Source organism: Lissotriton helveticus, chromosome 1_1, assembly GCF_964261635.1.
Source record: "Lissotriton helveticus chromosome 1_1, aLisHel1.1, whole genome shotgun sequence".
NCBI lineage: Eukaryota > Metazoa > Chordata > Amphibia > Caudata > Salamandridae > Lissotriton > Lissotriton helveticus.
Window position 1 is genome coordinate 1,944,275,239 of NC_136057.1, and position 26,162 is coordinate 1,944,301,400.

General features: G+C 46.8%; 1 protein-coding gene across 1 annotated transcript in view; it reads right to left on the reverse strand.

Moving 5' to 3' along the window:
* The window catches only part of SOAT1 (sterol O-acyltransferase 1), a 190,181-nt gene that overhangs the window by 86,685 nt on the left and 77,334 nt on the right, over positions 1-26,162 (reverse strand). The gene's annotated exons all lie outside the window — the stretch shown is intronic.

Here is a 26,162-nt window from a genome sequence, read left to right on the forward strand (position 1 = left end):
AAGCCCTACACAAACTGCTGTCATAAAGGAAAACACAAATTGTCAATAAAGTTTCCCCTTTGGGTGAACGTCTAAGCTAACCACAGTTAGACCATAACTGGTCTAACTGTGGTTAGCTTAGAAGTTCACCCAAAGGGGAAACTTTATTGACAATTCGTCTTTCGGTACCCTACCCCTTTGGTTTTATTGAGTCCCTCTCTTTTGTTAGAGAGAGATAAAGGAAAACAAACACAAGCTACCATCTATCCATAAAGAGCAACAATTTAGGACAAGCACTGGCAAATCCAATAGACTTCGCCTTAGTGACCTACTGGCTTTACCAATGATTTTTAGTCATGCGGCACAGCATCCCCAAAGGGAGTGACAAATAACCAACACAGAGTTTCGGGGGAGGAAAGAAACACAGAATGCATAGCTGGAGGGGGAAGAGTAAGGAACAACAGGGAGAGAGAGGAAGGGGGCAGGATGCAACGGGGAGAAGCACACAGATGAGTGTAACAGGGAGGACGACACGGAGAAGCACTCAGTGACAGAGTGCAGGAGGTGAGAAGTACACGAGGGAGTTATTTCGAAAACATAGGTACCGTCAAGGAGTGTTTAATATAAAAGAAAAACATAGTTCTCAAAAGCTTGCAGAGATGCCAGCCAATTAAAGAAATGGTAAAGAGGCAACACTTCATGGGAGGGAGAAACATAAGTTTGACAAGCTGGAACCAATACGAAGCAGGCAAATAAGAGTGACAGGGAAGTCAACCAATGGAACGCAATGAGAGGGCGTCATGCCCCTCTATGTTCTTGATATGGTTCGCAACAGACGTGCACCATCTAGTAGGCCAGTCATCATTTTTATTTTTTTTAAACAAATAAAATGCTATCTCAACCAAAACAAAAATGCTAGAGACAGACAATAACTTACTTGTTGGTGCTCCACGTGGAAAGTGGTAAACATTTTTAACTGGTCCATGTCATATTACACAGCCCTAGCAGCATGGTGTGTGAGGTACCGCAATGGTCTTATGGGCACGTACTCATGTGACTTTATTTTAGTTAGGCATCTCTGTAGTTTATAAAATAAATAGTGACTTTTTTTTTCGTTTTAAATTTTGCAGGAAGATATTATGAGCTAAATATTCTCCTAGTACCGTATCAGCTAACAATCCTTTAGCCCCAATTTAGCACAAATGGGAGCACACACAGAATTAAAGTATTAGTAAACTGCCTTCTTAATTTATATGTTCTTTGGGTTAGGAGGTCTTGCCTCCACATTGCCAAAATGAGTTCCAGAGCAATGAAAATGTAGTCTTCGCTGGTAGCCATTTGCAAAACACAAAAATAACGTAAGAGCAAAGCTCCCACAAAGGGACATACAAGGTAATTTTGCGTCTGTTTATTCCACGCTTGGTCAGATAAAGCGCTAAATAGGGTGCACCCTAACATACTTTTAACACATGCTCTTAGATTAAGGTTCGGAGAGCAGATACAAGCTTCTCGGGGTATAGAACCAGTGCCAAGCCTGGCAGCTGTATTTTGGATTCTTTTAAGTTTGAGGTGGCACTAACCACAGTAATCTAGTCTGAGGTTAATGACAGAGTACTTCACAATCTTCATGTCTAGGTTTGGAATAGAAGAGAAAGGTTGCATTACTTGCTAGAAACGGCACGTTTCCACAACATTAGCGATTTGTTCATTAGGCTCGAGGGTATCATTACGAAAACAACTGCTACGTTGCAAGCTTTGTTGGTCAGCAGAATAGGAGACCGGTCTAGGGGGGAGGGTTGGTTGGCTGGGGGGATGGCGTGCATGATGTTTTGCAAGCTTCAAATAAGAACTCCAATACAGATCAAGACTGTGCTTGGGGAATAGCTGCACCAACTCTACTAATTAGGAGTTCTGGTTTTTCCAGGTATAATTTACACGTCACGCTGGTTAGGCTTTACATTATGAAAGACAAGAGTCCATAAATGTTACCAATACTACTGATGAACATCCGATTAACAGGACTGCAAAACTATATAAAAAGTACTATAATTTTTTATTTTTTTTTAAGTTTTTCACAATTTCAAGCATTTTTGTGTCCACGTTTGGAGGTCGTACTAGAGAGCACAACATTTAAACTGTATGTCAATGTTTCACGCTGGGAGACCTACACCAACACCAGCCTTTCACCATTCTAAATGCTACGTTGGACAGTACCACTAACTGGTTAATGGGCAAATAAAATTGAACACAAGTACCAGACCATGCTGAATCAATAGGATCCATGGAAATAGAAAGCGTTGGACAAAGGCTAGTGAACATCCTCTCAGGCAGAAATTACAAACAGTCTGAGCACCTATGAATGATGCTGTGTAGAGGAGGGTAGGGAGAAACAATTAAATGTTGCCCAACAAATGAGCTTGCCAAAAGGATGTAAGAATATAATGGTTGAATGCTCTTGAAATAAAAATAAAAAAACACAGGTAGGGAAAAAGTGATCATGTCTCGATTAGCTTCAGGACGGAAAAGGTATGCTTAATAAACACCAGTGCCAGCCAGGAAGAAGGAAGTCAGAATGCAAGACTAACACTTGCTATGGGGGGAGGGGAGGGGGTGGTAGGGAGAGGGGGAGCCAAGTAAAAATACAGTATCAGCTAAACAAAAAATGGGTCGGAGGAGTAGACACTGCCCAACTACCTCTCATTCTGTTGTTGCTAAGTGGGCTACTGACTCATGAAGACTACACCTATACCATATAAGTACCAGACTGACCAGATACCACTTCCCCTGGACGGCATCAGAGATGTGATCTAGTTAGCTAATAATAAGCGTGAATTAATAAATTAAGATACAGGTTTTAATGCAAACGGTGCAGTCTAAAGATGCTATAACTTTCTAGCACTGAACGAATAAACTAGTATCCTTTGTAAGTTTCTCCAATTTACTTGTGGAAAGCTTCTAATTGGATTGTGTGAACCCACTGTATATTACGAATTTTATAAAAAGAATAGTGATGTTTGAGGACGTGGTTTGGAAGCCACAGATGTCGGACGCGTGAGCTTGCAACTCCCCGCCGGCCCAACATTTATCCTGTCATATTTTCAGTCCTAATCTGCGCCATCTGAGAATGGAGCAAACACAAGGAGATGATGGACGGATTGCTAAACTTTTCAGACACTCACCCCCAGTCACAGATCTGGGTTGAACCCATCATCGTTCTTTAGCTCACTTCGCCACCCCAGTTCAGACACAGCTATAGGCAAATGAGTCTTGACCCTGTGCCTCATTGGAACAGTCCAGTCCGAACTGCCAAGCCATGTCTTCCCTGGACCGGAAACAAGCATCCTGGGACCAGTTTCGGGCTAACCATCCTCATCAGCCAGGCTAGCTTGAATACAGTGGCAAAGTGAGCAAGGAACGCACGTCTGGGCATACCCTGCCAACTTGGGGTGAACAAAGCAAAACACAAGGAGACAATGGATGGAGCACTCAAACTTTGCAGACACTTACCCCCAGTCACAGATCTGGGTTGAATCCATCATTGTTCTTTAGCTCACTTTGCCTCCCCAGTTCAGACAGAGCTATATGCAAATCAGTCTTGACCTTGAGCCTTATTGGAACAGTTAAGAATGGGACAGCGGCTTAGGAAAGAAAAAGCCTGGTGTATCGGCTGAGGCTTTTTGGAGCACAATGGAAAGCAGAGAGACACTACCACAAGGCTCAAATTAGATCCCACGTTCCGGACTGCAAGATGGCGGCCGCGATCGGCTGGCAGTGAAACGCAGCTCTTCCACCCTCGCTAGAAGTGGGAGGCAAAGATCCATCGTGACCCGCGTAAGTGGACAAGCCGCATGCTCAGAGCCCAGGACCTGCGCGCTCTGTGAATGATTTCACACGGGGTGTGGGGAGCCTGATCCAAACGCTAACCGTGGGCCCGACAGAGCGGAGAGCCGGGGCCTGCGGATTGGGCTCGCCCCCCGGGAGTGCGGCGAGAGTCGAGTCGAGTCCTGCCACCCCAGGTGGCCTATGAAATACTGACTATAGTGGCAGACTGCAGTGGCACACCCTGGTAGAGCTGTGAGACAAAACGAGAGGGCATCGACCCGGCCTGCACACGTTGACCAAGGTGAGGGGCCTGCACTGGCCTACGGGACACCGCCTGGGCCCCGGGGGTGCACTGAAGTGCGTGCGAAGCCCCGAAAAGTTCTCAGGCCTGGGGAACCAAAGTGAAGCCAGGTGGAGATCCCAAAGCCCGCTGAGGAGAGCGGGCCGCATGCTGTAGGCCTAAGACTTCCCCATTCTATCGGTGACTTGTTCTGCTGTGGGAGGGGTGGGGCCTCGGTGTCCGCCACGGGTCCTGAGCAGCATAGAGAGCTGGAGCCTACGGACCGAGTGTGCTCCCGGATTGCGCTGGCTGTGGCGTTGGGCTGCTGAGCCCTGCCTTGGCAGAACTGAGAGTTGGTGCGGGTGGAGCGCTGGCCTGGCTTCCCACACAGTCCGGAGTGGGAGGTCTCCACTGCCAGAGGGGCCCTTCCAGGATTCTGGAACACGCCCCACGTGAATATCGGGCTAGTGGCGGTATGAAGAGAGGAGAACTGGAGCAGCCAAAACCCTTTCCCAGAGCCAGATGATAACCACCCCTGGCGCGTGCCAGACAGTGGCCTGGCGGTGTCTGCACTAGTATCCCGCAGAGTTGTGGAGGCCCGGGTGGAGAATGGGAGGTTAGCCACATTGAGTACAGGAGGGCTGGGAGGACCCCAGACGGCCCCGGCCACCCGGTGGGCCCCATATTGGCTGGGAGATCGGGGGTAGCCAGGAAGGTGGCCAGGCACTTGCCTTCTACAGAACATAGGCCAGGAGGAGCAGGTTGAATTGTTGGGGGCAGCCCGTGGCCTGCCCGCATGCACCTTTGTAGGCAGTAACATACAGTGCTTGCACCACTTTTCCCAGGGGTCGACCCTCACATTGTTGATTGGAAGCTGGCCCCCTTCCCTGGCTCGGGTGGGGCACTGCTCAGGATAACTCTGCTGACACCCTGTTGCGCCGTACTCCGGGGGAACAAACCCACCATGGGGAAACCCAGAACAAAGACAGCAGGGGCTCCTTCGGACAGAGGAGAAGATACAGTAGACCCCCAGCAGGCTCCAATGGACTTGCCAATAATGATCAACCCAGTGCAACAGCAACTATGATGCTGGAGGCAATAGCATATACCAAAGCACCCCTACGCCAAGACATCAGCATGTTGTTGGTGGGGTTGGGCCTGCTTCGAACCGATCATAAGCTCGCAGAAAGAGTAAAACTGACAAGACGTCTCACTCACGGAATTGCCCCCCGTGCAACAGAAGTTAACTCACCAGGTAAACGAGAGTGAAAGAGTCGGCAAGCTGGAATATAGGGTAGAGGACGCGGAAGGCCGCAACAGGGGAAATAATGTGAGGATAGTAGGCCTGTTGGAGGGAACAGAGGGTAGCGAGATGATAACCTTCCTAGAAACATGGCTTCGTACAGTTGTTGCACCTGAAGGACTCTCTGCTTATTACACATTGGAAATGGCACACAGGGTTCCACTCGCCCTCCGGGTCATCCACCACGTCCAGTGGTTGCAAAACCTCTCCATTATAAAGACAGGGACACCCTCCTGCATAAAGCACGTACGGATGGCCCGTTCACCGTGGGCAACTATAGGGTCTCCATTTTCCCTGACTACATCGCTGAAGTACAGAGACGACGTGCCTCATACTTGCATATTAAGAAAGCACTAAGGGAAGAAAACTTGCACTATACCTTGATGTTCCCCGACAGGCTTTGTATATTGCTAGATGGGGAGAAACACTTTTGTGAACATCTGGAAGCAGTTTGGGTATGGCTCGAATCTTATAAAGCTGGTAAAGACCCTGGAAAAGCCAGAGCTAAGCACCCACGCAATACAACAAAGTTGGGAAAAAGAACACGGGCTCGACCGAAGCGGAAGCCGCCTAAAAGACTTAGTCCCTCCCAAACTGTGAGGGAGAGTGTTACAACCCTAAAAGCGGTGGCTGAACTCGTGAAACCCACTGATTTGGCCTCAGAGCCTGTATCTAGATCAACTAAGGGAACTGAGGGCTCAGACTCGGACAGCTCACAAGCAGACAGTGTGACAATGCCGGTTGTTACCCCGAGAATGTCAGATGACATCTAGTCGAACAGAGCCTCCTCAGTAGGGAATCATATAGCGAGACGCTACGAAACGTCCAGCTATGGCCATGGAAGATACAACTGGAGACGCCGAATATATACGGGCCGGCGCTGCATGCGCTTAACACAGGAACCTCAAAAAGCAGACGGTTGTATGGTTATGAAAGCCTGCCCCCCTGGAAGGCCCCACCCACCCACAGCAGGGGTCTTCCAACGATTTAGACTATTTGCCTGTAGCTTGGGCGGCTGGCCGTTGCCAGACTACTCTGGGGTAGAGGGTGTTTTGGTTTGTTGCAGTTTTCGTTACCACACTTATGTTTTGTGTAAGTGGGGCCTTCGCATATCGCCTTTGGGACAGGAGGGGGGGTTGGGGAGGGGAGAGGAGAGGAGAACTAGGCACCTAGGCTTTTAGAGATGCCCACAGAGCGACATACACTAAAACTACCAGCATTAGGAACATTAGAGGAGTGGGTTTAGCCGCCAAGCACCACAATATACACAGATACCTGTGCAAGAGGGGCGGTGCTGATTGAACTCCTTCAGGAAACACACCTTACCCGTGGGGAGGGGGAGAAATTATGCAGAAAGTGGAGAGGACAAGTATTTGCGACCTCCTACACTGTATACGCAAGAGGTGCAATGATTTGGATCAGAGCTGGCTTACCATTTGAACCCTTGCACGTACTCCTAGACAAACAGGGTAGATATGTGTAGTTGAAGGGCAGAAAAACACTTTGGGTAGTGTATACGCACCTAATCAGGACCAGGTGCTGTTCCTCCAGGGGCTTTCGGGCCCTCTGGCTTAAGTACTAACCCCAAGCGTACTTCTTGGGGGTACTTTAACCGCATTACTGATACTGCCCTAGAACACTCACACCCCCCCATTGCCGAATACCCAAGCACACCGTACGACAGCGGGGTTCAGAAACTGGAGAGGGCACTGCCAGCTGGAGGATGCAACATGCAAGAGACCGAGATTACTCCTATTACCCGCCCCTACACCAATTGCATACTAGGTTGGATTTATTTTTGAGCACTCCAGGCCTGAGTCGCTAAGTTACACAAACAGAATATCTAGGGCACACACTTTCAGATCATAGTCCCCTCCTGTTGACACTCCAACCTGTGGGAAATCACCCACCAATACTACTGTGGCGGCTGAACACACTGAGCAGGGAACCAGATCAGATGCGCCAGATGCACTGAAGCAAACACGCACATTATACTATCAAGCCCTTGATCAGCTGCGATGTCATGATTTTAGAAGCTACCTTACTAAGGTGCAGGAAGAAGAGGGGAGGCCGGGTAGATTGCTGGAGTGGCTAATTAAGCCGGAGACACCTGGGTCGCCCATCACCCAAGTTACACCTGCTGTGGGAGACCCAATCTACGGCCCTGAGGCCATCAATGCCATCTTTTGTGATTACTATACATCATTCTATAAGACTCCCTCCCCCCCGATATCCTCAGATACTAAAAAAACAATCTTGAAATTGCTGCGTCCCTGGATCCTGGACAAACAGATAGTGGACTTGGTGGGAGGGCCGGTAACAATCCCTGAGATTTGAGCTGCGATTAAAAGTATGGCACCAGGGAAGACTCCAGGACCTGACGGTCTCCCGGCCGAATTTTACCCAACTTATATTTCAAAGCTTGTGCCACAAATGGAGAAGCTATATGCAGAATCCCTGTAATTGGGGTACTTACCCAAGACAAAGCTAGATGCACTAGTTGTTCCCCTCCCCAAGAAACCTACACGTGAGGCGAAAGTCACAGATTTCCGACCACTCTCCATGTTAGATATGGATTTTAAAATCTCAAGTAAGATCCTAGCACTTCGCCTGCTGCCCACATGCCAGACCTGGTCCACAAGGATCAGAATGGATTCATCCCAACCCGGGGGACCTCGTACAACCTGCGAAGGATGTACTCGGTGCAGTACCACGCAGACGCTCAACATCTGACGCAAGAAGCTCTCCTGTCAATAGACCTTGAAAAGGCCTTTGACACTGTGCAATAGGACTATTTACTATGAAACACATGGGCCCGGGAGGGGGCTGGGTAAAATGGGTGAGGCTACTCCAGAAAAGCCCCACACCCAGAGTAAGAAAGGGTAAAACGGTGTCCGCACAATACAGGATCTTCTGAGGTACATGACAGGGCTGCCCGTGGTCACCCCGGTTGTTCGCGCTGGAAACTACCGCTGGCAGCGCCATTTAGGCACAGCGGCGAGGTGCTGGGTATAACATTACAGGAGAACACACAATCGCTCTGTATGCAGATGATTTATTGATCCATCTTAGCGACGCAACAGTGGGAACCAGGACTGCCCTATATTTGATGGGGCAATTTGAGTTAGCCTAAAAGTTAACCGTAGCAAGACTGATCTCTTTCCGGTCTCGGCCAGCATGACCCACTCATCGGACCATGTGGAGGGTATTAACTGAGCCCCCCATAACCTTCTGATACCTGGGGATTCAAGTCTTCCACTCGCTGTATGATTTACATGAAGGCACGCTCGGAAGGGCTCTCAGATCCCCGAGATCGAATGTCTCCTTTTGGTGTTCGTTAAAACTACAGATTATGTCCTGGCTTTCCCCCTCTAAAATGGTCATGCTGCCGCGTCTGCTATACTTCTTCACTAATCTCCCCATCACTGTCCATGCCTCGTGGTTTAGACAACTAGACGCCATGCTGCTAGACCTGAAATGGGAAAAGGGGCGACAGCGAGTGGCCTTAACGACGTTACAACGCCCATCTGTGGACGGAGAACTCGGACTGCCAAACTTCGAGCTTTATTTCTTAGCCACTCAGTTACAATGGCTTGCGCAGTGGTTGGAAGATGCAGGCCCAAGGAACCAACGTAACCGACCTCGGGATCCATACAGACTGGATATTTGCCAAAATGCTTTAGCCCTAAGTGGCCATTCCTAATTTATCTCTACTACAAAAAACAGCTCTACGTTGCTGGAAACGCAGTCTTTCTAAGGCAGGGAAACCTCCTTTGTATACCCCGGTTCTGCCCCTAGTGGGCCTCCCCCATGTGAAACTGCTTCTTATACGCACGCCTGGCTCCATTTGAGGACCTACTTGAGAGCTTTGGCCTACAAGCGGGCCAATTTCTAACTTATGAAATTATACTGCACACCTTCAGAGGGTTGTGGGAGGGAGCCGAAGCAGCATGCGGTATTACACTCAATTCTTACATTAGGCACTGCAAGACATCAGGTAAAATGGTTCTATGCCTCACAACTGGAGATCGCCTGTCACCCCTGATGAAGCTGCGTACCCCCTGAGAGACCGCCCTAGGAAACGACATCTCAGACCTGGAATGGGCGAAAATCCTGGCATACCCCAAAAAAGTCTCACGTAGTACTAGACTGAAATATAGACAATTCAATTACACACACGACATACATGACACCTCAAACTTCAAATTGCTTATGGAGGCTATATGCACAAATGCCAGAGATGCGATTATGAGGACGCAGACTTTGTACACATGACTTGGGACAGTGCCCCATTACGTAAGTTTTGGGAAGAAACACTACAAATTATGGGAGCCGCAGTGGGACGCACACTGGTACCAACAATCGGAGTGTGCTTGCTGGGGCTCTTCCCCCGCCCACCTAAACGGAAAGCAGGTAACAGATTCAAGGATATACCTTTAGTCTTAGCCAGGAGACGAATAGCAATGGCCTGGAAATCCGTAACTGGACCCGATGTTGAAATCTGGAAGTGAGACAAGACTCACTGGGCCAGGAGGGACAGTAGGGTGTTGGCACAAGAGAAGGTTTGAGACAACGCCCCATCGCAGAACTCTGGAGAGCGATACTGGAGGCATTGGAAAATCCAGATAGAGATAGGAGCGAAAGAGGGAAGAGTGACAACAGCACACAGACGAGGAGGAAGAAGGGGAGAACACCTAAATGACAACCGCAGAGATGACCTTAATAAACACCACTACCACACACTGACTTGGACATACTTCAAGATAAAGACTAGATTTGGGCACCACCACACAGTCTTTTATAGCGCTTATAATATGTAGCCCGAGGGTAGTGAGAGCCTATGGCTTGCCAAGACGCGACCAGCTTCCTGAATACCTGACTTCCCCTAAGCCCCCACAAACCCCGGACAATTCGCCTAAATCACTGCTATATACGCAAGTCCCTGACCCCACTGCATAGTTAGTCTCTTAGTATGTTATGCCAGTTACACAGTTGTTTGTAAATTGTGAGATGTCAAATGAAGGCACACCATATATAATCGCACGCAACATAAGACTAGTCTTTCCCTAAAACCACAGCAGGAGAAATAATATGCCACACAACAGTATGAACCAAATAAATATATGCTTATTGACAACCCTTTTTGAATTTTAATTGCTGAAATGTGATATGTTAACTACCGTTGAGTGTTATAGCTCCTGCTGTATATTGAAATAAATGCCAATAAAAATATGTTTAGAGTGGAAAAAAAAATAGTGGTGATTGCGGATTTTACCAAATAATTGGGTGGACAATACAAGTCCAAATAAGATATAAAATGGATTAGTTTCACAGCAGAAGGATGGGGGCACAAGTACACTATAATACAAAATTCCTTACTTACATTACAGATATGGTGACGGCTACAAAACGATTAAGCCCTTCAATAGATATAGGGCAACAGTACTCAATTCCCTGATTCTGGCTTGCCACAAAGGTGAAGACAGTTTAAGGTGCATGATGTTCAATCATCATGCAAAAACCAAGGGAAAAATCTTATAGTTTCTTGGTGGACCAAGCAGGTGGTACAAGTGAGTTTCACATGTGAGGTGAAGTTACCCTGAACGGTGATACAACAGAAGGAGCCCTACTGTATTTGGAAATGAATCGAAGCTTAGTCATTGGGGCTTGCATGTCCGCCATAAATCAGTGGAATTCGTTTATTAGCCAGATAAGCAGGCTGTTTTTATATGGTGTTTAATTCACACAATAGAGATTGAATTGGAAATGTGTTTTATTAGGAACCAGTTTAGTTGTTTAAGAATCGCAGAGATGTGAAAGTCTTATATTGATATTAAACTTTGCAGAAAGGCTCTTACTACATGCAAGTCTTCGAAGAAAGGCAGAGCGACTCACACAGCTGTCTTAGTGATGGGACTTTAACCATATTCTGTTGTCTTAGGAAACCAAAACATGACCAATGATTTTATTTTCACACTGTACACTAAGTTGGGAGTCAAAGACTATTACTCGTGATCTGGCTCCAGAAGCGAGTTTCTGGCACACGTGAGAACAGTGTACAGTTCTTTTATTTGGCTTTTAATAATCTTTCTGTTGTGATCCACTCAACAGACATGGCCTTGTTTTTAAGTCATTCAAACAGAGCCTGTTCCGGGTTGCCCTCAATGAGAGGTTGGCTTCTTTGCATGTAAAGAGTTAACGTTGTAAGAATAGTATTAGTGTATTGAATTGAAACATAAGCTGGCCTTCTAGCTGGGACAGGCCAAAGAAATGTTTATTTTTAGATAAGAGGTCAAAATCAAAAGCACAGGTGAAGGCTGCAGCCTGATGTCTGGAACAGTCTGGGATCCAGAGTTCAAGGACTGTTTTGATTTAAAGGGAACATTGATAGATTCATCTTCACTCTGTGTTACTGTAGTAAAGATATACGACAATAGTGATGAAAACGCTGCATAATAGAAAAACAAACACATTGCTGCCTCAGATCGAATAATCAGCAGTTCCAATTGAACGCAAAGAAAACAGATAAGTGAAGGGCAATATTTGCCTACAGTAATACGAGTCTTTCTAGTGTAACCATCAACGTATTCTTCCAGCGACTATGCGAACAGATGAAAATAGCGTCTGGCAAATATTCATTTAGCTGTGTGTTTACCAATCACGGAATATAAATCCAAACTAAAAAGATTATACTACAAATCTGAAGAAGTAGAAATGTTCAACACTGGTGCACCTACAACCTGCCCATCTATCCCCACCACCACCTTAACCAGAATAAATTATTAAAGTTAAAACAAGCATTGGAAAAGCTAATAGGTTTGAAACGCGCACGTGAACTGAAACAAAACAGTTGCTGGAAAAAAACTCGAACCCTCAGCTCCCAAGACATCTGAAGATGGGTGAACAATATCTACATTTGGGGTTTGTGAGTACCTGTGTGCGCGACTACACCTACGTGTTTGGTGGGTGTTGCTATATATCAGAATTATGGTTATTGATACAAATTAAATCTACACATTGTGGGGCTGCGACCCCTATATATTGCGAAATAACCTAATAAAATTTGTTATAAAAAAAACCCAGATCCTTTACTATATTGAGCTCTTGAGAACTCAGGGAATCGTGTTGGAGATAGATGTCTGCCCTACCCAACCTGGTGAGGAACTCCTTTACGTAAGAGATTCAGGGAATTTTGAGCACGAGATCTAATGACAAAATCATGCAATCACAACCATAAAAGATAAAATCATTATACAAAATACATTCATTACAATTCCATAAATAGATAACAATAAAACGGCAGATTACATCCGGTTGAAAACAAAATGGGGATAAATAAATCCAGAAGATAATCAATCTGGTCTTTTTTGTCTTGACCTATAGGCGACCCACAGGAAGTTAGTTACTACAAGAAGGGTAATCTTGTTGGGCAAGAGCTGCAAGCACATGAGCGCCTTACGGGCTTGCCTGAAATTCAAATTTTTCAGAAGAGCCTGAAGAAACTGCCTTCTAAGGTGGATAAAATATTTACATAAATATACAAAATGTAGGGTACCTACAGTCACAGGGCCCTCTCAGATTTGAATTAATATAGCCGGAGGGAGTGCCCAAGAGGTGGTGGAGCTGGATGAACCTAAATTGGGCCAACCGAAAACTATCTCTTGCGCTAGTGAGGATAAAAACATTGTTTTCAATATCCTGCACAGATTTCAACAAAATCTGCCCCCTCGCTGTAGGTTTCAACAGCTCAATATTTTCACGGTGAGCAGAAGCATGCTTAAAAAAACAGATCCTCCCCCCTGCCTGAGTTGGACCTCTGAAAAGTGTCTCACTGTTGTTCTGTATTGGTATATCCCCAATGAGAGTTTTTAAAATATGTGTAAGTAGTATATTAATGTGGCACACTATGATGATTGCACCGCTTGTACAAATTCGGAGACCTGAACCTGTCTAAGTTTATCATTTATGACACCTACGTGGTTGGTGGGTGTTATTATATGTCAGAATTATGGTTATGGATACAAATTAAATCTACATTGCTGTGGGTAATGTGGGGCTGCGACCCCTATATATTGCGAAATAACCTAAAAAAAATTGTTATAAAAAAAAAAAAAGACAGATCCTTTACTATATTGAGCTCTTGAGAACTCAGGAAATCGTAGTTGAGAAAGAGGACTGCCCTACCCAACCTGGTGAGGAACTCCTTTACGTAAGAGATTCAGGGAATTTTGAGCACGAGATCTAATGACAATATGACATAATCAGGCGATTTAGCTCAGCACCCTCCCTGTACCATATTTTCACCCACCACAAACAGAGGCTTCACTGCCACTAAATCGACAATATAATTTACTCCAAGTTCATCATGTACAGAGAACGAGGGGGTACTCTGTGGGACCTTCATAATTTGTCTCAAGAACTTGTTTTGGGCAAGCTGTAACTTGGGCACCGAGGTGTAGCCCTAGGTTTCACTACCATATAAAACCTTAGAGATACATTTAGACTGAGCTTTAAGAGCACACTTAGCGACCATGATCCCAATCTCTGAGCATAGCTAGTGATGACCCCTATTGATTTATTCATGTCGCCCAGTTTTCCCTCTATCAGGGGTTTCCAAAGTTCAGTTTTGCATCAAATAAAGTTCCCAAATATGACAAAGCCAAGAACTTTGCTAGGATATGGCACACCGCCTTAAATGTTTTGGACCTAGTTGACCGAGGGCCAACTTCTAAGACGTAATATTTTGTAAAGTTGACCGTCCGGTCCAATCTGGCCATAAAAGAGGGAATCCCATCAACTAAAACCTGCAGATCCTTTTGCAGTGCGTGCCATGAGCAAAACGTTGTCTGCATACAATAAAACTGGCAATAATTTCTTACTAACTCTATGGCAGTCAGACTGTAATGAGGAGAGGGTGACTTCAAGGCCATTGATATAAACAGTGAACAAAAACGAGACAGGTATACACCCTTGACAAACACCTCTTGTGCGTTTAAACTGTTCGGAAAGGCCAGCCCCCTGCGGGTATCTTACTCCTGCAGTGGTATGGGCATGGAGATTCATCAATGCAATTACAATATCTGGGTCAGCGCCTAAGGAAATAAGTACGTTTCACAGTTTCTTTCGGTACACCTGATAAAAAGCGAATGCAAGGTCCATGAATGCTAAAAACAGGGCAACAGGTTGGGCTACTGTGTATTTATTAACTAGTAAACAAAGGTTAAGACATTGCTTGGTAGTTGATTTACCCTGGCGGAAACCGAACTGCACCTCTGATATGATCTGGTTTATGTCAGCCCATGATGATAGTCTAGCCAATAAAACCCTGCCAAGGACCGTGGCGGCTGAATCGATAAGAGAAATAGGATGTTAATACTGTGGGTTACCCTCATCATCCTTCTTGAAAACCAGTTTTATAGAGACGGATGATCAAGATGACAAAATCCCTTCCCTTGCTGCGGCATTTAACGCCACAGTCAAAACTGGACCTCAAATCTCAATATTATCCCAAAAAAGGTCCGGAGGGATTCCATCGGGACCTGGGGCCTTATTCCGGGACAATACTTGGATGCTCTGACAGACTTCCTCCAAAAAGAAGGTAACTAACTTACCCAATGTCAATTCTGCTTCGGTCGGTGTCCCTTCGTTCTGACCAAAGTTATACACAGCCTTAAAGTGTTCGACTCACTGTTGAGGAGTAATGTGATGGAATAACGCTGGCCTTATGGGCTCTGAAAAGCAAGGTCTGTTTATGACCTGCCAAAAAAGCGTACTGTCTCAGCTCACTAGCTTTAATGAGCAAGTCCCATGCCTGCTTCTGTAGCGATTGCCTCCGTTTTTTCAGAGCCCCCTTATAATCAGAGCAACAATTTGCCACCCACTTTCTATTTCGAGGTGACTGCTCCGAGGGTTTCTTCAGGTGGCGTAGGGCCCATGAACACTCACTGTCAAACCATTTAGGGTTTTCGGGGTGTTTCCTACCATGGGAGAACGTTAGCAGGTCAGAGACCTTCGTGATTAAAACAAAGGAGCTTAGAATCTCACCCCTGCCCCCCCACCCGACAGTGGAGAATCCAACCAGGGATTATCTCCAGCTGGCAAGCTAAGGAAAGTAAACGATTAAAAGTCTTGGAGTCTACCTGCAACCACCTCTATTGCCTTCCCTGGACAATTGGGGAAAGTGATCCTAGAGACTTGCAAAAGTGCTCCGTTACGCATCCCACCCACTCGAGTACCAACGGCAATGCGTTATGGTCGCCATAGGGGCTGTGGGTGATGTTCAAGATGACATAAGGGCATCCCAGGGAAACTGAAATCAATAATCGTAGCACTACCCCTCCCTTTGAATGTGGGGGGGGGGTTTGGTGACTAGCTGGGTTAATCATCTGATCTTAATTGTATGTAAACAACTATTTAAGTAAATCTTTATTTGCAGATTAACAAAAATCATTGCAATATCAAAGGCATAAAAAATAAAAAACATTTTGTGAGGAGCATACTGAATTAAAACAAAGCTTTGTTAAAACATCATGCCATAAAGAAAGGGTGACATCAGGAGTAAAACCCTTGGTCCATAAAAACGCTCGATAGTCACAGACACCAAAGGTGTGCAGATGTTTTTGAGCGAGCTGCAGATTGGCAGACCCGTAAGTTTGCATGCTAGGTAGAAATGTATTAGTTGAAGAGTCCCTGATGTAATAAGGGGTACCTGTTGGCTTGTGATGAAGCTTAACTAGGTTCAGGTTTCTCGGTCAGTGGTATTGTCGCCCGAGGGCGGCAGGTTCTTATCTAACATGGCATCTGTTGTGCTAATAATAATTTGTTAACTTGTAGTACGAACTTGGCTGCCCTGCAGGAAAGCTGGAGTGAATTGCTGTACAATAATGCAATCACTGCATGGCAGTAAGAACTTATCTGGCGTGCCTGGAAAGCAGGGCATGGTGGTCTCTGTCGGAGTTAATTTACTGTGGAACGGCTGAACAAATAGTGTAATAGGCTTTCCTCAAATCAACCACATAATGGGCACCTTTGTTTCCAGGTTGGGACCTGATCTTTTAAAGGGAAGGCTACCAGGTGGATTAAAAGAAGATAATATTGGATGGTTGAGGTGATGCGACTTGTGAGATATGGTGGGAGGCCCCCAGTTGGTATGGGTTTGAAAGACAGTCCAACCGTGCTTTTTCCCAGCTATCTCTGCTTTGTCGAGTATCCAGGATTTTAGCTTGCCTGCTTTATTGGCGATTTTTTTAAACACTGAAGTTGATATTTGACTACCAGACTTTGGAGAGGTTGAGAGTGGTTAAAGCTTGATGAAGCACTGTTGGGCAATCGTTTTTTTATGAATATGCTGGCTCTCCATTTCAGACCAGCACAAGGCAGCCAGTGACTCAGGTGGTGTGACTCATCTTCCAGCACAATTTGGTTAAGGCGGCCATCCTTACCGGGAGTGGATAGAAAAGCCCGAATTCCAGGGGCACTTGTGCTTGGGAAGTGTATGGTGGTAGATGAAATATGTGTTTGAACAGGACAGACTGCAGTTGGTTTAAGTTGGATGCGTCCTTTCCCTTGAGGAGTTCCGAACCGTAGATAAACGAAGGTAGAAACTTCACCCCGTTTGTTTACAACAAGTATGACTGAGAAAACAATGTAGTTTAGCACCTTCTGGAGTGTGCCCAATATGGGTGCCCTCCATAATCGTGCTGGTTGGTTTACTACGTATGGGATTTAAAGAGTAAACACAAATGACAATTAAAATCCCCCACCAAAATAAGCTTCACATGAACAAGCCCCCCCCCATAGCCATTGACCCCCTTTTTGCGCAGTAAAAATGAAATCTAAACCACGGGAAACGATCTCCCAACGGAGCAATTTAAGACCCTGAAACACAAGTTAGTCACTTCAAATCCTTAATGGAACCACAAAGCTCAACGGCCCAAAAAATAATTCGACCCCCTCTCGTCCTCCCAACGCTTGATCCCACTGCAGGGGCACAAAAAGTTTTATACCCGTCCAAGAAAATAAGATTATTTACTTCCCGCATCTCCTGTAGACAGATGATGTTAAAAGACTTAATAAACAAGATCCCACTCTGGTCTAGGAATTTTGCAGACAAACCTGCAACATTCCAAGAGACGAGTCTTCGATCCTTCCTGATACCATGTGTCAGGCCTAAATAAGAAATTAAGGGTCCAACTAAAGGGGCGGGAGCCCCAGGGGAATGTAACCCACAAGGTCAGTGCCCAGTGCCTAAAGAAAGTGTAAATTGATGCATAGATTTTGAAGGGGACAAGCCTGAATGTTCTACCAAGCCCTGTGAGGACACTGCAGCGCAGTTGTAATATCGTGCTCAGAAAGTCAGTCCAAATCATTAAGCTCCAGAAGGGGTGCGAAACAATTTGGGCATGCCAATTGCCCGACTAGAGCAAAATCAACAACCCCAAGACCTGAAGTCGGAGTAAAGCTTAAGGCAAATGGGGAGGGGGGTCTATAAAAGAAGCCCAGTTGTAGTGGTTTAATACCAATATCACATGAGTAGGTCTGCGAGAACCCCCTCAGGATATTATGAGCAAATTCTGAATATCTAACATGGGCAACCACGCAATCTCCTGTGAAAGATTTCTGTGAGGGCCCTATCCAATAAACCCTCTGGGCCCTCAGTATTTTCTTGCAATCTGCGATAGTAAATCTGGTGTTTGTCAACCCAATGAGATACCTTGTTATTCAATTGGCCTGTGAATTCCTGATTATAAGTGGGAGCCTGGGAACCCCAGTCAGGACCACAGTGTAGGGGCAACAGACCAGGGGAGATTAATTACTGGTAACAGGGAACCACTATCGGCAATACAAGAGGAAGGGCCCACTGCGAGGGTAGGCGCAGGGGGGGCACCAACTACCGGGGGGCACCAACTACCGGGGACGGGTTTGCTGTTAAAAGGGTGGGTGTCATGGCACTGAACGTGGACTGACTGGATCATTTGATCAAGAGATGTAGATTTACAGGTACTGGTCTGACTGCACCTTAAGTTATTAGAAGTGGGCACACCAACTTGGGTAACATGGGGCTTATGGGGTAGGGGATGCAATTTCAATAGAAGTCAATATTTTCTCTGATCTACTTCACATTTCCCTAAAGTATGTTGCCAGTTTTTCTAGTTTCTCCCAGAACAATGTTAATATGTCAGTAAGGATGTCTGTTCGTTTTTGTAAAACAGGTATTCAAAAGTCCTCCATTGTCTCAGGACGGTTGCTCACAATTTTCCCCAGAAAAACCCTTCCCTTGTAACTCGCACTTTGTCAGTCGTTTGGTCTTGCACTTCCGTTTGGTGGTGAAAGAAGCATCATGTCAGTACTGAAAGGTCAAACCGGAAGGGCCCTACTAATGGGAGTGCCAGGGGAAGGGGCCTCAGAAATGGTGATAGATGCGGGCCATCTAGATTTAGAAAAGAAACGGCTGGATCATTACCCTGTGTGTTTGGGCCGTCCATCTGCGGGGCTTCCAGAGACAATGGGAGAGAAAAGCCTCTGAGCCTTACACACAGTCATCTTTCAGCCAGATCAATTTCCTTGGAAATGGCTCCCACCTCTTTGGCCAAAATAAAGAGTCAATGGTTGTGTGGCATAAGACCATGGGTGCCATGATAGTCACGGCTTTCCTTTTCCCCTCATTATCGCTATGCTTCCAGTGGCAACAGCATAGACGTCTTCACTGCACCACGATAACAAAAGTAGACAACAGTGAGTCAGCTACTTACTGCGGTCTTCTAATTAGGGGTATATCACTGCGTCTGCATATTTACACCACGTGAGCCTGGCCAGGGGACCAAGAGAGATGGCCCAGCTCAGCCTCTTCAGTCCGCTGACTGGTGCACACGGGCCCGCTCTTCGCGCCATTCTTTGCCCAGGCGCGTTCCGCACAGCAGAACCCTCCCCAAAGCTTTTGAAAGCATCCCCGGGTGCAAACGGATGTCGTTGGTGGCCTACCAAACATGTGTACTCTTTGGGCTTGTGGTTTGCCCCGCTGCAACGGCAACTGCAGGTTATATATACCTCAGTTTGCACAAAGACATTACTCTCCCAGAGGCCGTGCCTTATTGTTTGCCCACTTTAAGTTTGTTAAATACAGGACCTTCAGCTGCTTTGAAATGTCTTAAACAGCAAGTGAAGCCTGTGCGGTTGCTGCGAGGGGATTGCCTGCTATGGCACCTGGTGTAATATGTGCATGTGGATCTTGCATTGCTGCTGTTGATACACTACGTGTTCTGAGAATTAGATGGAAGCAGACAGTGCTGCAGCTCATATCTCTGTAGTTATTTAGTCGTGCTAAAGCTAGAGAATATCATTTTACTATACAATACTTGATCATTTTAGTTTGCAATCTACTTTCAAGTCTTCTGAGATGAACCCATAGGGTAGTTTAGACTAGTCAGTTGCATATTTGACGGAGCCTGCGTCAGTGAGGAGGGAATCAGAAGAGCCACTGAAAACCAACCCTAATCTGCTTCATTGCTGCCAGTGTGAGTAAATCCTTGATCCTTGCAGGTGGTTGAAGCTGGAGAAGAAGGTAAGGCTGCTAATGGTCAGTCACCTCGACTGGAGACCCTTGTTTTGTGTAAACTAAAACTTCGGTGTAGGGTTCCAGGTTGGTAGGGTTCAATCAAAGAGAAAACGATGAAGCTAAGCGGGGAAAACTGATCTCTGTATGGAGGGGGGGGGCGGGGGGGGGAGGAAAAAATAAATAAATCACACAGGAGAAGGCATACATGGAAACTTCGGAGGGCAACAAAAAAAAAGTAAAATTCGCATATCCCCAAAATCATCACAGACATTTTCAAACTCTGGCCTTTAATGTCAACAACAGAATTAGTTGGATGGAATCGCAGAATGTGCAAGATACACATCTCATAACAAAATGCTGCAACCAATCCTACTTGGGTTTTGTGGCTTGAAACCGATCGATGCATTCCACGAATGTGGGTTTGGCAAGTCAGCCTTTCATCCATCTAAGGTCGATAAAGTGAGTACTACCGAGTTGGGATCATCAGTTATTCAGCGCCAATGACTAAACATGCGCTTTACAAATACACATTATACGAGGTACGGGTATATGGCGCGGTCACAAAACGCACTGAAATAAATTGGGCGGACAGTTTGCGTCTCATCTGTCCTCCAATCCTCGGAGTCTGGCGCTAGCAGACTTTCGAGAAGTCCTCTCCACGTCGGCCGCTGCTGACCTGTGCGGAAGAGCACAAGGCGATCAGATACGCCGATGAGTTCATCCCGTGAATCACGAGACTGTTGCGAAACGGAGCGGCCTTGTCACACTTCCCGCCCGCGAGACCGTGAAGGAAGTGAAACACATCCTCCCTGAGAACAAACAGCCGCTCTGTTCCTGGCTGGAGGCTCGGGTTTGCGCACCACGGCGAAACAAAAACGGCGAACCACGCGGGCAGCCGCTCCAGGCATGCCAGGGCCGGCCTTGGGTACGGACCAGCGGGGCACAGCCCGCCAATGTTCCGAGGGGCGCAGCAGGAGGGAGCTGCTGCCGGGCGTCATGTCATTCAAACAGTGCTCGTCCACCCACCCCACGTGGTATCAACCGGGTCCCACTAAAGACCTCGTAAAGTACCTCGGCGTAACCTGTAGCACCCCCATTAGCCCATCACCTCCCTCCATCTTCCTCACACCTCCGGCAGTCTCAACGCAACGACTCCCCTGCCCAATCACAAACACCACATTTACTTTCCGCCAACAGTCAAAGCCGATTTAGGGCCGGCCCTGCATCAAGCAAGGGTGACCTTGGGTTTAATAAGTAGCATTTCAAATATAAATGGTGCCAAAAAGTAAGGGTGTCCTGCGCATAAAATGTATGTGCCTCTGCATTCTAGTCAAGTAATTTGCCAATTGCAGGCGTCAACCAAATGTACTTCTAAACACTCGCCCGCCCGCCAAGTGGGCGCCAGGCTGGCTAAGGGACCGGTGTGGCAAGGATGCCAGCCCCCCCCCCCCGTGAGCTCACAGGTTCTGGCAGATGCTCTGGAGAGGGGAAACGGACTGCCGTGTACTAAGCACCGGCTCCAGACCGAGTAGCAATTTAAAACGAAAAGTGTAAACAAAACAGGTCCTTATCGGGGGCCTATAATAAGGGCGACCAGATTTTGAGAAGCAAAATCCGAGACAGGTCAGACATACAATTAGGACTAAAGTCTTTAGTCTAACTTCTATATGTGGCCTATCCCCTTTTGTTTTTTTGCGCAGCCTTGTGTAAATGTGTGCGCATACACACACCAGCTTGTAAATAAATGTATATATGTGTATACACACACAATTACTACCCTATGTCTACATATTGCAATAGCAGGCCCTCCACCCTCCTCCTCCTCCACCGCTCTCTTTTGCGAACAGGCAGCAACCTCCTCCTGTGATGCCTGGCACAAACATGGATTATTATTTCAGACTTCAGAGGCGCCCCACAAGAAAGCATACTTTAAAATGTAGCTTTACAGGGTGACATGACCTTTATCCCGGGACAAGTATTTACAATCAACAGAAGTGCCGCGACACCGGGACAGACCTTTGAAAACCGGGACTGTCTGTGGAAATTCAATATGTCTGGTCACCCTACCTATAATCATGTTCTTAACTTTACAGACTAAACACTAGTTAATTCCTGAGCAATTAATACAAAACACGTTCAGGTAATAGAAGTCAGTTGTTTAGTTTCTAAGAATGTTAGTTATTTCTTTGATGTTATGTTTCTGTAGTGTTTATGTGAAGCATCATTACTCTTGTATGGTGAATACTTTGAAATGAGTCGTATCCATGCGTTTATAAGGGGTAACGATCGAGCGCTCTAGAGTGGAGCCGAAGCCAGGGCAAGTTTCTCACAGTGCCTGTCAGTGGGTCAAAAAGTGTTAAGAATAAAGGCTCTTCCAATCCTTGGTCTCTCTGCTGAGCGCACAGGGCAATGGTCATATGTGCCTGTTGGAACTAGATTCTTTGCAAATGTGTGTGAAGGAGGTATACAGTGGCCAACATATTGACAAAAGGAAAGTAAAGGAAAATGCACTACTTGCAGGTGAGTGGGTGCACTGAGTGTTTGGAGAGTGGCTAAGTGAAGTGAAGGACATGCGAGAAGTGCATTCAAGAGAGTGCTGAGGAAAGAGCTGATGTGAGACATGCAGATGGTGGATTTTAGAAAGATATTAAGAGAAAAAGGGCACACTTGTCTAACAGACTGCAGAGGAATGTAGTGTGAAGGGAAGAACGGGTGTGAAGGACACTGAAGACCACACCCCCTTCCACAGGCCAAAGTAACGTTTAATTCACAGACTCGTCATTTCAGAATTGAAACATTTTCAATATTATTTACAACAAAACTATTGTTACAATACAGTGAACTTTATTGGTTAGAGGTTATATGTTCAATTGACAGATTGAACATAAATCAAAGATTAACAGTGCTAGCTTGAAGGGCAATCTTCTCAAGCACAAAAAACATAGCTGCATGCTCTCTAGCTCACACAAAACAGTTACACGCTCCCCTCAAAAACACAAGCACAACCCACAGTAGTAGTGCAAGCCACCCATAACACAATGACATTCTCAGAACATTGATGCCCGCGCTGCCGGCATCTGGTTACCCTAACCAGTGTGTCCCTAAAATGTGTCCAGTTTGGTAAGCATTTATAAGCCCCTCTCTACAACTGTCTTCCTTGCTGACTTTGTACACCATTCCCGCAGTTCTGCAGACCGTTGATCCTTTGACTTTCTGAATCCCCCACACTTTATTTGACTCACGGTTTCTTTGACTCACGGTTTCTGAACTCTTACCTCCCGACTCCCCGTTCCCTCTCGGCCATTTGGAGTTGCTCATTCCGCCTGACTCGGACACTTTTTCTTGGTCCCTTGACTCCTCTTTCAGTAAAAAGGCTCTTTAAAAAGCCCTTCTTTTAGCTGCTTTGTATCAACTATAAACCTTTTTACCAAACCGGTGTCAGCGATTTAGTGTGGTTATGCCAGGTATTTCTGGGGTTGCTCTGTCTTCACAGCAGCACAGTGGGATGTCAACAGTGGACGAGTAAGAGAAGAGGGAGTGATGCATGACTCTTCCAGTCTAATCCTGTGCTGCCTGCCCGCAGGGCTGAACTCCAAGAGATAAAGACCTGGCTGCAATGGACTCATAAGCCTGTTAATAAGTTATCTGAGGACAGCAGAACACGTGTAAAATAGCGAAGTCTGTTTAGGAAAATGGAAAAAAAAAAGTTTCATCGACCCCTTGTCCCAACAACAATAACAAAAGCAATTGTTGGACTGTAACTTGGACATATGAATTGTCAAAAAAGAGAACTGTGATCTTCCCAAGACGTCTGTCTTCCCAAATTCCAAACTGATGCAGCAAACAACCCATGGAAAACCAATTTCTAAGTCCCACAACCAAAGACTACCCCAAGCAAACTATTTCTGAATCTCAAAGCTACTTTCTTATGAACTCTAGTAAATCTTCCTTTGAGGACTCATCTAGAGAGATATTCCCAAACCTGTTTTCAAGATCCTAAAAATTAAAAATGAGAACTCGCCAAGAAAGCAATTGTTATAAATTGGATCTCTAGTTGGCAGAGGTATGCACCCTGTCCAAGTAGGGACCACAATCCTAGTCAGGGTAAGATCGATACAGACTAAAGGATAATCTGTGTTCCTCCTCCAGTAGCTTGGCACAGAGCAGCCAGGCTGATCTAAAGGGGCAATGTGTAAAGTATTTGTGCAACACACACAAAATAATTTTATAAGAAAATAAAGACCAAAATGACAAAAATCTCATATGTAGCACCTGAGTTATGCATCTTTAAAGATTAAATCAGGGGGAGGAGCCTAGCTCGCGGCCGTAATGGTCGCCCTTTAGCTCGGCTCCCGCAGCCCTCCGTCCTGATTGCCTATCCTGTCTTCTATCCTGTCCCGGGACGACACATTTTTGGGGCATTGGAAACATAACGGCTTGTTTGTACTTACCATCCGACCCCGGGGTCTCGGTGTGCAGTGGCTCCGGAGTTGTGGCCTCTGAGAGATCGGGGCCTCGGCGAGATTTGGACCGGGACCTGGCCGGTGGGATCCGACGGCTCTCGGCCCCGGCCGAGAGCGAGAACCAGTGTTGGGAGCCGATGTGCGAAGATCCCGGCGATCCTGACCCGGGCCTGCCCTGGTGGCCGCGCGGCCGACGTGGGTGAGAGGCCCGGGGACCTGAGTCTGTGAAGGGGTCTCTACCCGCCGCTGCTTTGTCCGGCGGCCCTGGTCCTCGGGGCCCGGACTCCGCTTGATTGGGGCACCGGTGCTGGTGCTGGCGGAGACCCGTCTTGGGCGGACATCCTTTTGGCATCGAGGCCGCCCTTGCTGGGACCCCCGGAGCTTGTAAAGTCCTACATTTGAGAACTGTTCTTTCCGGGGGTCTTGGTGAGCGGCGATTGGGCTGATTCACGAAATGGCGGCCGACCCTCTGAAACGAGAATCATCCTGTGGCGGCGGGCCCGTGTTGCCTATTGGTGTGGGGAGCGGATCTGGTGGACGTGAGCAGACGGTCAGAGATATCCTGGACGCCCTGAGATCCCTACACGCTTTCCTGGCCCTGGGTGTCTCGGTGGGTACGCCACGATCTGCCGCCATTTTGGGTGGCCATTTCTTCTTGTCGCCCTCTGGTTTCGAAGACTTCATTGCCTCGCCCCCCTCGATTGACTTGAGTGTCTCCGCCCCTGATCGAAGATCGTGTAGTGTGTCGGTGACTTTGGGGCGCCCTGCTTTTCAAGGTTCGGACCCCGGGGACTTGGATGCTGTACTGCGACCCTGTTCGACATTGTTGCCTGAAACTATTGGTGGACTGCCTCCTGTGCCTGCTTCGATGACTTTGCCTGTGTCTATAATTGGGGCCACCTCGCCCGCTCCAGTGGCGCAACTGAACTCCTGTTTTTCATTGCTCGTGCTGCGATATTTGATGCATCGATACTTTCTGTTTGGACTATTGCTCCCTTGTGGATCTATCTACCCCCCACGTAACTATGCTAGTCACCATTCCACTCGATTATATGCTGATTTAGTATTTAGTATGTGGTTTTACATTGCCATGTGGTGGGTGGGGTTTGTCGCTCGAAAGGGTTGGGGGTGAAATGTACGACTTCCGTTTGATTCCCGGTATACGATTTAGTAGCATAATTGTTTTTAATCTTAGAAAGGTGGGAGGACCCCTTCTCCTAATGTTTTGTGGCGCGTGATGGGGTGTCGTCCTGGTCTGTTTTTGACTGTGCTTGTCTGGTTGGGCGGAGGGCTGCGGCCGCCCGTTCGGATTATGTTTATTCTGCTCCTCCCTCCTGTCTTCTTTTCTCCGCTTTTGTTGCCTTTTTGTCTCTTTCTTCTTTCTTACTTCTCGCTATATTTCGGGTTCTGGTTTAGGGCGACAGGCACGCTGTTTGAAGGGTGGGCCATAGCCTTCTACAGGGGTGCAGGGTGGGATGGGTGGGTTAGGCTCTATTTTTTGTTTGTCTTCTGGTTCTATGGCCCTTTTGTATCTCTTTTTCGTGAGGCCGCGTCTGTCCCGACCTCCTATGGTGTGTTTCGGGTGGGGGGTGTGGCGTCGTTAATCCTCCTGCTATGTTTCGGCTGTCTTTCTCCCCGATCGCCATACCCCCACTTGGGCCGCTACTCCTTTTGTCTCCTGTCTTCCCGCCACGGGGGGCCTGTGTCGGCGTGTCTTCTTCCTTTCGTTCTTCATATTTTCTTATTTTCTTTTTATTGTTT